Source organism: Hyperolius riggenbachi, chromosome 2, assembly GCF_040937935.1.
Source record: "Hyperolius riggenbachi isolate aHypRig1 chromosome 2, aHypRig1.pri, whole genome shotgun sequence".
In the NCBI taxonomy this organism is placed as follows: domain Eukaryota; kingdom Metazoa; phylum Chordata; class Amphibia; order Anura; family Hyperoliidae; genus Hyperolius; species Hyperolius riggenbachi.
This window is the reverse complement of record NC_090647.1, coordinates 200,358,107-200,371,260: the sequence shown is the minus strand read 5'-3', so window position 1 is coordinate 200,371,260 and position 13,154 is coordinate 200,358,107. Positions and strand designations below refer to the sequence as shown.

Below are 13,154 nucleotides of genomic sequence, written 5' to 3'. Positions count from 1 at the left end.
CAGTCCGGGTTAATGAGTGTTTCTGAAACCCAGCCCTGTATCCTGGAAAATTCTGGTTCTCTGGCCGGTGTGGCAGAAGTTCCTGAGTCCCCTTCCTGTCCAGTGAGTTACTCAGTTTTGCCTAGTTCAGTGGGGATTGCTGCACTACTGACTTGTTTTGCAGCCCTTCATGAGCTCCAATCCAGTGTATTTGATGAGTCTCTGTCTAGTCCAGAAGAAGTTATGGGAACCCTGTCTAGTTCGGTGCATACATCAGAAGATTTGTCCTGTCTTGTAAATGCCCCTGAACATGATTTGTTAATAACTTTGCTGGAATCAGAGACATCTAAGTCTGATCCTGCATTTTTTAGTGAGAATCCAGTAACTGTGAAGTCTAGTCATGATGATTTTTTTTTGCCCAGTCCTGGTTTCGGTCCTGCCTTGACTGACTTTGAGGTTTGCAGTTCCTTGACATGCCCAGAAGTCTCTCTTGTGCCGGTGTGCCCAGATGTGCTTCGTATGCCAGAGTGCCCAAGTGTGTCTGTGTTGGCGTGCTCACACGCTTCCCTAGTGGAGACATGTTCTGATGTTGCCGGTTGGCCTGCATGCCCGGAGATGGTTCTGGTCCCTAAAAACCCTGATCTTGATGTTTGTCCTTGTGACCCTGACTCTAGAGTTGCCCTGGGTTCCATGGGGGTTCTTGATGGTTCTCCATGTGAGCCTAAGGGGCGTTCTGACCTGTGGGGATCTCTTTGGAGCTTCCAAGTGTTCTGGGAGATCTCTGAGGAAACTTGTCCTGGTACCTTGGACTGGTTCAACGGTGGGTTTTGTGTTGGTGGGGACAGTTCCGGTGGGCATTGCAAAGGCTTTGGCGTTTTTGGACAGTCCCGGGAAGGCGGTGGGTATCGCTCAGAGAGTTTCTGGGGGCTTTTCTCTGGAAGTCGTGGTTCTGATGGGTGTCGCACTGAGGCTTGTGGTGCTGACGGGCATGGTTCTGTAGGTTCTGGTTCTGATGGGTCCAGTCTTGTGGGGACTGATTCTGGAATTTGGTCTTGCCGGGCTGTCCCGGTCATCATGAATTATCAGTCAGATTGTTTTGTTGGGAATTTCAGTTTCAAAAAGCGTCTGGTATCCGCTTTTAAGGGGGGGGTAATGTTATGATCATGTCTGCAGCGTTTACTGCTGGCTGCAGTGGTATTGTAACCCAAGCAGTTCTGATGTCATTACATGCATTTTCTTGCATAGTTTGGTTTGCACTTAAACTAGTTGCTGATTTCATCTGCAGTCACTCTGAAATTAATGACAGTTTAACATGCTCTTGTGTAAACAAACATTGTCTGCTGCAGTGGAGGGGCAGTCCCTTTCCTGCAGGCTGCATATCATTGTCTGCCTTTTCCTGCTATCAGCCTGTGATTAATTACCATTCAATTGTGTGGGAATCTGCAGGTCTGCTCCCATTGGATGACCTCAGTATAAAGAACTGCTTCCTGCAATGTCTCATGGGCTACCATAGTCTCAGATTCTATCTGTTACTCTGCTCGTGCCCCACCTCGTTCCTGGTCCGTGTGGACTGCGCTGACTCCTGCGAAGGGGTCAGCGAGTCCTCCTAGTTCTGCTCTTGTTCTAGAAGTTGTTACTTGCTTGTCTTGTGTCATATATTGGTTCATCGCCAATATATACGCATACTTGCACATTTTGTTATTTTCCTTGTATTCGTGTTACGTTGATACATCAGTGTCGCTGATATATACGTACACGAACTGTTTATATCCTGTGTTCCGTTAGTCAGCGTTCCAGCACGCTGAGCTAGTTATCCTGTTCCTGGTCCCGTTTGTGGATTGCGTTCATCTCTCTCGATCCTGCTATTTTCTGACTATCCTGTCCTGTCTTTGTGAGGCACGCCATCGCCGCAACGCATTGGCTGCCTCATTCCAGTCTGTCTGGTTTTGGACACTTGCTGTCGCTAAGTAGCCGCTAGCTAGCAAGCGTTCATTCTGTCTACTTGTTCTGATCTCCTCAGTCCTGGTTTATGCGCTCAGCGCTACTTTGCGCTGAGACGTTATTACGAAAGTGTTGTTTGTGGCTGTTCGGATCTGCACCGGCTCTGTGCACCACAATCTCCTATTGGAGTCAGTCCTCTCCTCCACTAAACTGGGGATATCCTGATCCCTTGTGCTGGTGTGTGTACCTCCTTCACGTCAGCTTATGTGTTGTATGCTGACTGTGGAGATTACACCTCCAAGCTTAACAAAAATAAAATGGATTTGGGAGAAAAATATTATCTAAAGAAAGCCTAGATAGTACTGAAAAAAAATCAAGATATATACCACTAAGATGGCATATGTAATTAAAAAGTTACTGCTGTATCAAAAAGACACACCTAAAGTGTCAAGGACGGGAACCTTAAAGTGTACCAGATCTTAGATAAATTAAAAGTTTTATACATACCTGGGGCTTCCTGCAGTCCCATGCGCACGGATTGCTCCCACACCGCCGTCCTCAATCTTCTCCCTGTTTGGTACTGGGTCCCGTAATTTCAGCCAGTCACGGCCAGTCTGCTCAAAAAAGGGAGTCCTCTATATATCTCTTGAGCAGCCGCCGGAGAGATATGTAGAGGGTGCGCTTCTTTTGCGCAGACTGGCAGCTACTGGCTGAAGTTACGGGACCCGGTACCAAAGAGGGAGAAGACTGAGGATGGCGGAGTGGGAGTGATCCGTGCACATGGGGCTGGAGTTTGCCCCAGGTATGTATACAACTTTTAATTTATCTCCGCTCTGGTTTCCTTTAAGGGGTTAAAACCGTGGAACGTGGACCATTTAAGTACCATCTCATAGATCCACTCATAAGGTGGGATAATTGACATCATACTAAATTTACATATCACAGCTAAAAGCAACAAGTGCAATAATCATTTGCATGTGAAAGTGACTGCATTCAATGTGAAAATTTAACAAGTTTATTAACCAGTTCGGCCTATCTGGACGAGCTTCCTCGTCCAGATAGGCGCTGCTGCTGCCGCCGGCTGGTGTGCGCGATCGGGCGCGCTCCCGCCGCTAGCCCCCTGATCAGTGAATGGTAATATAGTTCCCATTCACCGATCTAACTTCCCCGCAGAAATACCGACGTTTTCTATCTAGAGAGCGCGGTATTTCTGCCCCCAGGAAACTTCTCCCCAGCATTTTAGTTCCTGGATGTGAGATCGTTCGCATCCAGGACTTTTTTCACTGTGGCCATCTTGTGGCCAAATAGTAAACTGCACCAACATACATTTTTAATTAAAAAAAAAAATATTATTTTACATTTAAAATTAGCAGTTTCCCTCCCACACCAAAAATTACCCACATACATTTTTGTTTATTAAAAAAAAAATACAATAAAAAACAAACAAACCATAAATAGTTACCCAAGGGTCTGAACTTTTTAAATATGCATGTCAAGAGAATATGTTATTATATTATTTAAAATTATAAGCTTATAAATAGTGATGGACGCAAATTGAAAAAATGCACCTTTATTTCTAAATGAAATATCGGCACCATAAATTGTGATAGGGACATCGTTTAAACGGTGTAATAACCGGGACAGATGAGCAAATAAAATACATGAGTTTTAATTACGGTAGCGTATATTAATTTTAAACTATAATGGCCAAAAACTGAGAAATAATGAATTTTTTTCATTTCTTTCTTAATCTTCCTGTTAAAATAGATTTAGAAAAAAATAATTCTTAGCAAAATGTACTACCCAAAGAAAGCCTAATTAGTGGCGGAAAAATAAGATATAGATCAATTCATTGTGATAAGTAGCAATAAAGTTATAGGCGAATGAATGGGAGGTGAACGTTGCTCGGACGCATGAGATTTTCGGCACTGCGGGGCTGAACCGGTTATATAGTACAAAAAATGTCTATAAAGGGCCACTCCGTCCAACCACCCCCACTGATAAAACATATTTATTACTGACCATTCGTCCCGGGCACTTCAGTAAATGACTCCCCTGTAACCTATAGAGAATAAAAAAAAGTCACATTAAGGAAAACTATTTTAAAACTGTTAAAAGTAACCATATCTAATAACATAATCTTTTGTACAGCAGAAGGGAATGGCAGCACTTCCAAACAGCTGCTGCACCTGAATTGACTACCTGCACAAATATGCAGAGCTTGAATAACGGGCAGATTACACACCTTGCATGCAAAACAGGTACAGTAAAAGGAGGGCGTTAGCTTCAGCATAAGTTGTGCACAAATTATCCCTAATAGACTCTCCCAAGACGATGACAGGTCCCCACGGGAGAGACCTAACCACTAATCTAACAGTGAATCATATATAATAGTGAAGCATGTTCAAACAGTGAACCATATTTAATCAGAGGTTAAAACCTAAAACTAGTCTAACAGTGAAGCATATTCAACAGTGAACCATAGCTAATAACCTAATCTTAATCTAGCAAAGTCTATGTGCAGTTCGATTTCCACCAAAAAATGTAATTAAAGTGAACCTCTGGACTAAAAATCGACTCAGCAGCACTGAAAAGGCCTGGTGTTAAACAGTTTCACAGCATCAGAACTTTGCTTCTCTTATACAAGCCTCATTTTTAGCTGCACAGAAGAAAACTGCCCGGGCAGTTTTCCCCTTATGCTGTGCAAAGCATAATGGGATTTCTGATGTTAATGTTCTCTTTCTGCTGTTTTGGTGCAATTTTTTTTTGACATTTTGAATTTGACATTTGAAGCCTAGTGTGTGCAGCTGGGAGGGGTTATCAGGACACAGGGCAGTTGGAACTGTGTCTCATGCTCCCTGTCACCTCCTTTCAACCAAAAATATGGCTGCCCCATGACAAAGATGACAGCCCCCATGAATCACAAACATTTGCTTGTTCTTTTAAAACAGGGTGGGTAAGAGATTATATTACCTATCTATTCTTATTAACATAACTAATGTAACTTAAAGGAATACTATCGATGTATGTATTTATTTTGAAATGCTGTATGTTGTAGCACACATTAGGACAAGTACTAGGAGCAATTTGATTCCTCACACAGCTGTTCCTCTCAGCTGTAAAATCCTCCATCAGTTTTGGCGTCAGTGTTGGATACAAAATGTATCTAAATACTGAGCTCCCAGAGGGCTAGACCATGTCTTTGCACAGGGGAGTTGCTATCAACTCTTCAGTTTATAGTTTAATTATCACCTTGCTGAAAGAATCTTGTTGATATGGTGGTAAGGGGTTAAAGATTCTAGCAATGTGTGTTTATTATCTTTGCTTCTCTTGACTGATAAAGATACTAATAATACTAATTGTAGACAGTGGTCTGCCCCTCTCAGCAGCCTGGAGTGAATCACCTCAAGCAGGCAGCCAAGTCTGAGTGTAAACACAGACTACTGTTATAGCTAGTTATATTCCAGCAATATTACAGCCTCATATCAGCCTGTTTCTCCTCATGTCTCCTGCATGCTGTGAGTGACACAGTGAAATATATTTGTGAGCTGTGTGACAGAGTAACCAAGCAGCTCAGGGTGACCCAAACTACTATGAGCTGTGTGAGAAATGAATTTTTAAGCAGGGATAGTGAGAGAGAGACCTGGGTGAATAAATAAAGTGCCCCTAGCACTAGTAATAATCTGTACACTAATATAGAGTATTAAAAAAAAGTAGTTTCAATCGATAGTATTCCTTTAATAACAGTATGTTTGTTTAGGCTGAAGTTCCCCTTTAAGTTTTTTCATGTATTCCCCTGTGGTGAACTGCATCCATCAAATATATTAACCTAGCATCTTTCTGCAACAGAGCTTCATCCTTATTGTCTGACATATTCTCAGTGATAGCATCCAGCACCAGCCATCTCAATTGGGAGGCGCTATGACGAGCCTCCTAGAAATGTCATCTTTCCTTTCTGTAAATTTGTAATTTCTCTTATGCTCTTGTATGTGGAGACATACTGGCCTAGCAGCATTTGATTATGGAAGGCTGACATTTTTGGGGATTGGGGATTAAAGAATTAATAATGCAAGATCTGTTCATGTGCAATACACAAAGTTTTATACATTATCCTTACATCTTGATAAAAAAAAGCCTAAACTTTCCTATAGCTATTCAGTATATTGTTGTATATTGGTATGTAGCCCCACCCTCCCATTAATGCTTTGCCTAGGCTGTTTAGCAATGTGTAAATATTCTCTCAGAGCATTCTGGGAGAACAGGCATAATTTTCACTGGCTTCAGAATGCTCAAGAACAAGCATTCTGCCGAACTTGAGAGATATAAGGCAGTGAGACCTTGGAGTAAATTAAACACAGAGACAACAGGAGCCCAAGTGATGTAGTATTTTCAGATAATGGGACAATCTGCAGTGTTCTCTACAGATTTTTTTTTCCAGCCGGGTGGCATGAAAAAGTAGCCAGGTGGGGTGTAGGGGGGGGTGGGGGGACTTCAGGGCTGGCGCAACTCTGTTTAAAGCATAGGAGGAGGAGAGCCAATGGCAGCCAGGTGCTCTCCAAATTAGCTGGGTGAAGCACCCGGCTAAAAGAGCCTGGGAAGAACACTGATCTGTATCAGATAAGATGCTACTCACAAAATGATACTGCAGACAAGGGAACCAGCCTATAAGGCCTGTGGAGAATAACTATCTCCACTAACTAGCAACAGGTCTCTCTGTGATTATTGGTCACTCTCTTTGAAGAATTGGGATCATCCTCCTTGCTCTGAGGGAGCTGGCAGGGAACTACCCTCCACTGGGTGGTATGGAACAGAACTGGAGGAAGAGTAGCAGGGAAAATAACACTTTAAAACCAATACAATCGAGAAAAAGGGTAGGTGGTTGACCTCAGAGCACTCAATGCATGGCTAATCGTATTTCTGACACTGAATTTTGGCCTGCGGAAGTTAGCTGAATGTGCTCACGAAGCACGTTGCCATAGTGCAAATAAACATTCACTTTTTCCACAATTAGTGTCATCTTTGAGGTTCAACATTCTGCAAAGTTGCACCTGACCGCACTAAAGATGTCACCGCCTGTGATACATTTCAGAATATAAATCAGTGTGAGGAGAGATTTTACAATGGGCAACCACTGACTAAAATGTATAAATTAATATTGTAAAAAATAAGCAATTGTAAGGCTTGGGGTATAATTCTCAGAGTCGGCATGTATGCCCAGGCTAAAGTCTTGCTCTTCACTTAAACTGTCCCTGCCTGGCACACCACTAGCTGGCTCTAACTAGGATTTAGGTGAGCAAGGCATACAAACTTGACATAGAAGACCGATATACCACCAGGAGCCACTAATAACGCTAGTAACACAGTTCAACCGTTCAGCAGTATCACACAGGTATTACCTGGATTCAGAGGAATGAAGCAATCAACATTGTGTGTAGCAGAGATGATGATTGCAGATATCCAGAAACAGGACAAGAGAACAAGCAGTCCTTAGGCAAAGTTCAGATAACAAGTAATCCAGGGATAAGACAGTTTAGACAAATCTTCATGCAAAGTTATGCGACAGTAATGATGATTAATTTGAGTTATGAAATAGTTCAAGCAGACTTGCATGGCAGTATTTAGCAACAGGTAATAGTTGACGCAAGTTATGACAGAGTTCCTTTCAGTCTGCATGCAAAGTTATTTAACAGGTAGCAGAAGTTCCAGATGATATGTGACAAAGCTTAAGCAAGAGTATAAGCACACTGTAGTTGGCTGGTAAGGAAAGTAGACTTATACTTATCATCCAGTTCAAGTAACATGCAAGGATTATCCGGTAACAGTCCAAGGTCGGTCCAGGCAGCAAGCAAGGAATGTCCAGTAACTAGCAGAGGTAGGTCCAGGCGGCAAGCAAGGGGTATCCAATAACAGTCAAGGTCGGTCCAGGCGGCAAGCAAGGGGTATCCAATAACAGTCAAGGTCGGCTCAGGCAGCAAGCAAGGATTTCCAGGAATCAAGCAGAGGTTAATCACAACAGACAGAGTAGTCAAATACAAGCCAAGGTCAATATCTAGATTATCAGTAACCGTTAAGTGCGCACCCAGCAACTAGCAAAAGCTATGCTTATCACAGGCGATGACTTGGAGCACTCTGCAAGTTTAAATACAATACAGCATCCAATCAGCGACCGGCCACACACCGCTCAACCAATCACACAGCAAGGACCTACCTAGTTGTCAGCTATAGCATCAGCTGACACCGCTCTGTCAGCTGACCGAACTCAGCTGACTATTGTTTACCTTTTTTGGAGGTCGTACCAGGAGTGGGCCCCCCGTCTATCAGAATGTTTAGCCTGTGAGCCACCGGCAGCGTCATCAGCAGGGAACAAGTGCCGAAACCCGGGGTCTCGGCGGAATCAGTGTTAACAGGTATATCCCTATAGCAATTTTATTAAATGCGTTATTTGCACTACAGTTCCTCTTTAAGATTTCTTGCATAAGCAGTCAGAGAACAGTCTATTTACTTAGATCTTCAGTCCAGTTTCACCAAAAATGTCAGCCTTCCATGTTCTGCGATTTCATCACAATGAATTAAAAAATGAAATAACTTGATTTTGATTCTGAGCTGATTATTTCTAAGATTATGCATTGATTTCTTATAGCATAAATTATATTTATGGAATATGAACACATCTAAACATGTATAAACACCATGAGAATGCCATTTGCCAGGCTGTTCTGATCCTGAAATGTTTTCAAAGGGCTGGTGCACACCAAAACCCGCTAGCAGATCCGCAAAACGCTAGCAGATTTTTAAACGCTTTTTTTTATTTTTATGAGGCGGTTTGCTAGCGTTTTGCGGATTGCTGCTGCGGTTTTCAGTATAGTAGATTTCATATATTGTTACAGTAAAGCTGTTACTGAACAGCTTCTGTAACAAAAACGCCTGCAAAACCGCTCTGAAGTGCCGTTTTTCAGAGCGGTTTGCGTTTTTCCTATACTTAACATTGAGGCAGAAACGCATCCGCAATCCAAAAAATGCCTCACCCAGGCATTTTTCGTTTCTGCAAAACGCCTGCCGCTCTGGTGTGCACCACCCCATTGAGATACATTGACCAAGCAGATCCGCAGCCGCAAGCGGATCTGAAAACGCCCAAAAAGCCGCTCGGTGTGCACCAGCCCTTAGTCACTAAGCAAGAAAAGGGTGCTCTGACTCCAGTGGCAACCTATTATGTGATTCAGATGCTACTGCAGCCAAATGATACAGCCTGACTACTTAACAACTGGCAGGAAAAAAGACTTCAGTTTATAGATTTCAGTTTTCCTTCATCATTTAACTATTTTTTTTGTGTCTGAACCTAAAACCAACCATCATTTTGAGGCATAACTGAAATAATTCATTCTCTCCCATTCTGCACTGGCCGTGTTTTTAATTTTTGATTTAGCGTTGTGTTTATTAAATCACCCACGTTTCGTATGCTTCTCAGCGCAGCAAATATTTTAATCCGTTTCACGCAAATGCAATTCGCAGCCGTTCTAGAGACGTGCTAAAAGGTGTCAGTATTGTTACTGTCTTCATATAAGAAAACAGATGTCTGACATTATCCAGTCAAAATTCTCCACTGACACCTCTGTTCTCACTCTGCAGGTGTCTTTGCACTACTCACATCCATGTCTCCAGTCGTCATGGATACTCAGAACTTTTCACCATAATCCCCTGTCAAAACAGTGATTACAAGTGTTGGGTACCACATAACCAAAATTCACACAGGAATTCAGTGTCACTTTAATTGTAAACACATAGCCTGAAGTTTTTCATTGAGTTCAAACTAATGGGGAAAGCTTAGCTCTTATTTGATCTCAAGTGATTTTATTGGCTTCCACTGTTTGCAAACACTTTCAGCCCTGAATATTTCACATTAGTAATGAATGAAAAGCATAAAATAAATAGTTTTTTCTTATATTTAAATTATCATTGGGGAAGTCTACCTTTAATTTTTTTTGTGTGTGTATTAAATTTGCCATGAATGAGAAAAATGGCTTGCTAGTAGGGTCTTAAAAGACCGGCAGATAAAGTCCCTCTTAATGGAAGGTAAACTAAAGTTTGCTTTCCTAAAACAGAAAGAATTTGCGATAATTCAGGTTGGAGTGAGCTCGAGATGTCTCCCAGGCACCACTGCTGAATATATGCAAATTAACCATTGTTACCCTTAGAAGCTAAACACACCTCCAGAACCGCTGGAATGCAATGATGTGTCAGCTTGTTAATATGTACAGAGCCATAATAATCCAACATGCATACAGACTGTTTCGGATTGTTTGATCCTCATCAGTGCATGGCATGGATTAATTAATGGAAGGTGGCATACTTCCTGCTTCTGGGTCCCAATTCCATTAAGAGATATCTTGAAATATTTTGCTGTAATTTCAGTATGACATTAAGTCAGTATAGTATTTTTTGCAGACTCATGCCTTTGAATAATCCAGGTGACTAGACAGATTGCTCAGTACAAAACTCATTCAAATTTGCAGCTAGTTACACATTTTCTAAAGTAACCATAAGCACTAATTGCACTTCTTTTCAAGCATGAAACTTGATCTGTACTAAGCAACAGAGACTCCCCATGTAACGATCGCTCGTTACTCACCTTTCTTCCCTGCTTGCGCCATCTCCTGTAATGACAGCGGAGTGTAACGGTTGCTCGTTTCACTCCAGCCACCAGGTCCCACGCTGCTCCTCGCTGTCTTCAATATGGTGGAGAGACACCGACCCGACAGACTTCCTGGTTTCTATTTATAGGTGCATGCGCCTCCTTCCCTTATATGCAGTGGCTGAAGGCGGTGCTGCACACTTCCCTAATTGAGAGGCAGGGTATTTAAACCCTGCACTCTCACTGTTAGGATCCCTAGTCACAGCCACAGTGTTCCGTCCCTGTTCTCCTTTCCAAGTCTCCCCCTCTCCTGGATTCCCTATTGGTTATCCCTGTTGGCTATCCTTTATTGCTGCTACTCTTGTCAGTTTGCCTGAAGCTTTACGGGTGATCCCAGTCAGCCTGCATTTGCTATTGCTAACCTAGGATCCTTGCCTGTCAGTCTCCCTACTCTGTCTGCCAGTCACCCTGAGCTTTACACTATCGTTCCCTGGTTCACCGCCCTGCCTGTCTCCCCGCACTTCCCTGGCCTGTCAGTTCAGCCCCGTACTGCCTGTCAGACTCCCTACCTTCCATCTCCCTGTCCGCTGCACTCCCAGGGTTTCCCTTATTCTGCCTGTTCTCCTCCAGGAACTTCCACCTGTCACCGCAGCTTCCTGGGGATTTTCTGCCAGTTCCCCTCGGGGAACTACCTCCAGTCATCTGCAGCTTCCCAGGGGTTCCCCTTGCCTGTCAATTCCTCTCCAGGAAACTCTTCCAGTCATCCATAGTTAGCTCAATTCCTGGGGTTTTCTCCCGCCTTTCTGTTCCCCTCCTGGATTCCTAGTCTGCCAGCTCCCTACCCAGAGGTTACTCAGACTGTCAGTATCTCCGGGAATTATTTCAGTCGGTACCCTCCGGGGAGATCCGTTGCTGTCCGCTCCTTACTCGGGATTCTCTCTGCCTGTCGGCTGCCCTCCTGGGAGCCCCTCAGTCAGCTCCATTCCCAGGATTATCCTGCCTCTCTGTTCCCCTCCTGGGAACTCCTCTTGTCAGTACCCTTCCTGAGATCCCAATAGTTTAGGCCTTCCTGTCCATCCTAGTAGATGGCCTGTCCTGGCCTAGTAGTTTTACAGTCTGCTCTGCTTCAACCCCCCCCCCTTTCTATTCCATCAGGTACCCTCTTAGGGGGAGGTTTGTCTAAAAATAATTCAACATTTAATGCTCCGATCCCTTTTAATTTCAATCACAATAAAAGCACAATATCTATGCAATAGTACAAAATGTATGCAAAAATAACTTCACTCCTAATGGTGTATTGTTGCATAGATATTGTTCTATTATTGCGATCATAATTTAAATTAACATAGCATATATTCATGTCTCTATTTAACATTTATTATGTATTTTGTGGAGTATATTGCCTTTTAAATCTTCTGTCAGTTTCATGGAAGCATAAACCTGCTCATTCGCTGGGTGACCAAACCTGTTTAAATTCTCAGAGTAACCAAGCAGCTCAGGGTGACCCAAACTACTAGGAATGTATAGGGGCATAAAAGGAACAAAAAAGCCCTCCTACTAAAAAAGCAAAGCTTGGTGTAATTGCCATCTTAAAACAGAAGGACATTTGCAATAATTCAGTTATAAATGAACATTTGTGGTTACCCACAATGCACACCTGCTAAATATGCAAATTATCCCTTTTCGCCCTTGTTAAGCCAAGCAAGCATCCATTCCTATTTATTTATTTGTTGTATTTATAAAGCGCCAACATATTACGCAGCGCTGGACATTCCTAGTAGTTTGGGTCACCCTGAGCTGCTTGGTTACTCTGTTGTACTCGTCCAAGCCCTATTTATACAGCCTTTTCAATCCCTGCCATGTACTGATGAGGACCAAAAGTCCGAAACAGGCTGTCTACATGTGGGTTTGATATGGCTGTGTAAAACTTAAAGCTATAGGCTTGCTATAAACCAGCAGTTCTGGATGCTTGCTTGGCTTAACAAGGGCGAAAAGGGATAATTTGCATATTTAGTAGGTGTGCATTGTGGGTAACCACAAATGTTCATTTATAACTGAATTATTGCAAATTTCCTTCTGTTTTATGAAGGCAATTACACCAAGCTTTGTTTAAATTCTCAGCCGACATGTAACTGATACCCTATCAGGGCTATTTGCTCCCTTATGTGCATTGTATGACGTACTGGATAAATCTTGAAGTCAGCATATCCCTTGAGTGCGGATCTTTTTCTTTGCTTCGGATTGTTGAGGCTGTCGACCCTTGATGTACGCACCCTGAGAAAAAGCTTAATGTATCGGAAGTCTGGGTGCATTCAGAGTGCGCTGCCCAAATGTCCATACAATACTTATCACCCTAAAAGGAAATCAGTCCTCTTTAGAATGTTCTCTGTAGACAATATATGATTGTTTTCTGTATATGTTCTTTAAATCAAGTTTTCCTCAAAATCAAACAAACAACATCATAGTGCAGACTGTTGTAACAGCAATTGATGGGGCCACTCCCCAGTATAACCCCCAGTGATTGTTATCAGGTCACCTGCATTCACCTCATGCAAAGAGCTCAATACACTCTACAAGAACAGCTATCACACTCACCCTTTATGAT

The 13,154-nt window shown here is 42.8% G+C and overlaps 1 protein-coding gene and 1 long non-coding RNA gene across 2 annotated transcripts in view; one reads left to right on the top strand and one right to left on the bottom strand.

Annotated features, from left to right (window-relative positions):
• The window catches only part of PCCA (propionyl-CoA carboxylase subunit alpha), a 647,351-nt gene that overhangs the window by 424,433 nt on the left and 209,764 nt on the right, over positions 1 to 13,154 (top strand). The gene's annotated exons all lie outside the window — the stretch shown is intronic.
• LOC137546049 (uncharacterized) overlaps positions 1 to 13,154 on the bottom strand; it is a 90,295-nt gene that overhangs the window by 41,234 nt on the left and 35,907 nt on the right. Inside the window, exon 3 of the long non-coding RNA XR_011026161.1 lies at positions 3,943 to 3,982. This is a non-coding gene — a long non-coding RNA (uncharacterized lncRNA). The remainder of the gene's footprint in view (positions 1 to 3,942; positions 3,983 to 13,154) is intronic.